Genomic DNA, 4377 nt, shown 5'->3' with positions numbered 1-4377 from the left:
TCTCTCTCTCTCTCTGTCTCTGTCTCTCTCTCCTTTTCTTCTCCCCCTTTCCCTTCACTTCCATAACCCACTAAATAAACTATACCCAAACTCAAAAAAATAAACAAATAAATAAAAGTTTGGAAAATTGGGAGGAGGTCAGAAAGGCTTTTTACTCTATGCCAAGCTGGTCTCAGATAAAGCCTCAGAAGTTAACAGGCATAAAAGTTACCAAATGATGTAGAGAAATGGACAGGTTTACACACATACATGTGAATACTTAGTTTTTTCCCTCAACAGTTAGTTAATTATTTAGGCACATTATGGTAGGGCTAATGAAGATGAAAAACACATGTAGGAGTCATGGTCTGGGTTTTTGACTTTTGTGGTTTTGGGTTTTTTTACATATGAGTGTTTTGCCTACATATGTATCTATGAGCCATGTACCATAGAAGGCAAAAGAGGCCATCAGATCCCCTGGAACTGGAGTCATAGATGGTTTGAGCTACCATGTGGGTGTTGTGAACTGAACACAGGTCTTCTGCCACAAATGCCCTTACCAACTAAAACACCATTCAAACCTTGGGTCTTTTCACTAAAGATTTTTTTTTAAAATTTGTATTATGTGAGTGTTGGTATATATGTGTGGATCTGTGCACTTGATTGCAATGTCCACAGAGGCCAAATGAGAGAATTAAATCTGCCGGAGCTGCAATTGCAGGTCATTGTGGGAGCCCTCACAATGTGGCTACTAAATGAAACTCAGGACCTCTGCAAGAACATTCAAGCCACCGAGTCATCTTTCTAGCCCCATAACTTCTATCCAAAATGTGCTCCAAAGGCTTATGTGTTGAAGACTGGGTCCTCAGTTTACAGCACTGCTGGGAGGTGGTGATGTGAATTTCACTGGTGAGATTAAGACATCTCTTCATGGGTGTGTGTGGTAATTAAATGTTATTGGTTTCCATAAGCACATAGGGAGTGGCATTATTGGGCAGTGTGGCTTTGTTGGAGTAGGTGTGGCTTTGGTGTTAAAATTTCAATTTTCCACTAAAAATCATATTACTTGACATGCCTTTCCTCCCCCAACTAATTTTTCACTATACATAGAAATTCAGATGGAAAAGACCTCTAAATTTGCCACAATGTTAGATAAATGTATGTAGGTTTGACAGAGAGGAAGAGTATAGACAGTTATAATATAAAAGAGTACAAACAGTCATAGGTTAAAGGAGTAAAGATAATAAAATAAATATTAAACTTGTAAAAAAATAAAGAAAGAAAATAAGCCACGTGAAGATGGAAAATATACAGAGAGTCTGGATTATGCATATTATTGTGTTTTCCTTGAATTTTTTTTGTCTGTGAATAAGTACAGAGAGACATTTCATTGTATGGGTTGCTAATCTAAACCAGCATGTTATTTTAAAGACTTCAAAATTTGGGTCTAAGGATATGTTGTTTTGGAAAAGAAGTTCTGCTTTTGTTTCCACAGAAGATGAGAATTTATGGATTCCTTCTAGACTAGTATGGTTTAATGGACCAAGACCACCCAAAAGGTCTTCATAAACCCCTAAAATTACTTTGCCCAAAAAACAGCAGGAAGCAGTTGGGAATAACTACACCCAAATTCCAAAATATTGTTTATAAATATTTGTTTACTTTTAAAAAGGGATATGCTATATAAAGACAAATACTTGGCATTGATATGGCTCTTGGTTTATTGATACAAATTTAAGGTCAATTTTGTTATATGTGTATTTCTGCTCTTAATTAAGGTATTATGTTTGTGCAGCTCAATTAAAAATGTAATGTATAGTTAAGAAATACAGATTAATGGATAGTCATTTGTAATGGTCAAAATTATAGTCATGTTAGTTAGGTTTTTCTGGATGTACAGAGATATATTTCAGATGGATAGATATTTGTCAAATCTTTCAAAGACTAACAGAATATTGCATTTAAAATGTTCCAAGAACTTAGGACTTTTCATGACAGTGAGACACATCTGCTCCTGGCAGCACCAATCTACCTCAAGAGGATGATGGACATGTTATAGAGTTTGTTAGCTGTTTGGGCAAGAAACTGCTCTTGCCTGGACTGCTTGATGTTATACTATATAAACTGGATATAGAGGACCCACAGAAAAATAACTGATGAAGTTGCCTAAAGAAGTAGAGACAGTCCTTCAGGGTTCTGGTTTCATAAAAAGGGTTTGCCAGACATTATACAGGACACAGAAGAAAGTGACTGACAAACTGCCTATATAGGCAGAACTGTCTTTGAAATTTTCTGCTTCATGAAACTGTTACAGAAGCCCTTTGGGTGATGGTCCAGGCAGTACAAGGTATCTGTCAATTCTAGAGTTTTGGAACTTTCTTACAATGCAACTTACAAAGGGGGAGATGATGTGGAACTCCTTCTGTATATGTATTGCTTTTATTGGTTAATGAATAAATAAGCTGCTTTGGCCTGTGATAGGGCAGAGTAGAGCTAGGTGGGAAAACTAAACTGAATGCTGAGAAAAAAATGCAAAGTCAAGAGAGATGCCTTGTAGCCGCCTGCAGGAGACAGATGTGCTGGAACCCTGCTAGTAAGCCACAGCCACGTGGTGATACACAGATTAATAGAAAATGGGTTAATTTAAGATGTAAGAGCTAGCCAATAAGAAGCTAGAGCTAATAGGCCAAACAGTGATTTAATCAATACTGTGGTTATTTCGAGCCTGGGCAGCTGGGAACAAATGAGCAGCCCCTGCCTGTTGTCAGTGTTTCTGTCCTACCCAGTTCCCACAGTAGTTAAGTTCCAAAGAAATCACACAGAGGTCTACATTAGTTATAAACTTATTGGCCCATTAGCTCAGGCTTTTTATTTACTAATTCTTATAACTTATATTAGCCCATAATTCTTGTCTGAGTTAGCCATGTGGCTTGGTACCTTTTTCAGCAAGGCAGTTACATCTTGCTTCCTCTGCAGCTGGGTCATGACTGCAGACTGCAGAATCCTCTTCCCAGAATTCTCCTCTTCTCATTGCCCTGCCTCTACTTCCTGCCTGGTCACCCTGCCTATACTTCCTGCCTGGCTACCAGCCAATCAGCATTATATTAAACAAGTACAAGAAACAAATGTTTACAGAGTAAAACCATTGTCCCACAGCATCTGCCAATATGTGCATGCATTCATGTATGAGCACACATATGCTATGGTATACATGCAAAGATCAAAGGACAACCTGTGGAAGTCAGTTCTCTCCTTCTACCATGTGGCTCCTAGAGCTTGAACCTAGGTCATTAGGTTTGTCGACAAAGACCTCTACCTGCTGTAGAGATGAATACTTTGCTTTGGTATGGATCTTGGTTTATTGATACAAATTTAAGGTCAATTTTGTTTTATATATACATATATATATTTCTGCTATTGATTAAGGTATTGTGATTGTGCAGTTCACTTAAAAATATAATATATAATTAAGAAATATAGGTTAATAGATAATCTTGTAGTCATGTTAGATTTTCTAGATGGACAGATATGTATTTCAGATAAATAGGCATTCCTCAAATCTTTCAAAGACTACAGAATATGGCATTTATAATGTTTAAGAACTTAAGACCTTTCATGATAGTGAGACACTTGTGTTCATGGCAGCACAAAGCTGATGTAGGACGTAGAGGCATTCAAGAGGCTCCTTATGGAGTTGGTTAGCCATTTGGGCCAGAAACTGCTCTTGTCTGGACTGCTTGACTGGACATGCAGGACCCAGAGAGAAATGACTGCTGAACTTGCCTAAAGGTAAGATGGTCCTTTGGGGTCCCTGCTTCATAAAAGACTCTACTAGACATTCTGCAGGATACAAAAGAAAGTGACTGGCCAACTGCCAATATACTCAAAACTATCTTTGAAATTTCCTGCTTAATGAAAGGTCTTCTGGATACTATGGGCCTGTAGGCTGAAGATTGGATGCCCCAATGGTAGAGAAGAACCTTTAATGACTGTCCAGGCAGTGAGATGTCTCTGTCAATTCTCAAGTTTTGGAAGTTGTTTACAATGTACTTCCTATTTACTTAAGTAATATCACATTCTTCTGGAGTCTTTGATGGAGTTGAAGAATAAATAGGAAGTAGATATAAATATTGTAACTGTAATTCTTGCTTGATAACTGTTTTGTTTTATGTAATTTTACTATGTTAAAGTTAAAGCCTTCCTTTTTGTTTAAACTGAAAAGGGGAAATGATGTGGGCGATCCTTCTGTCTTGGTTAATAAATAAAGAAATTGCCTTGACCTGTTGATAGGGCAGAATTTAGGTAGGTGGGGAAAACTAAACTGTATGCTGGGGAGAAAGAAGGGCAGAGTCAGAAGCCGTGGAGCCACTGGAGACAGATGCTGGGAACTTCAGCTGG

Source organism: Microtus ochrogaster, chromosome 19 (assembly GCF_000317375.1).
Source record: "Microtus ochrogaster isolate Prairie Vole_2 chromosome 19, MicOch1.0, whole genome shotgun sequence".
Lineage (NCBI taxonomy): Eukaryota > Metazoa > Chordata > Mammalia > Rodentia > Cricetidae > Microtus > Microtus ochrogaster.
This window is presented reverse-complemented; position numbering follows the sequence as displayed.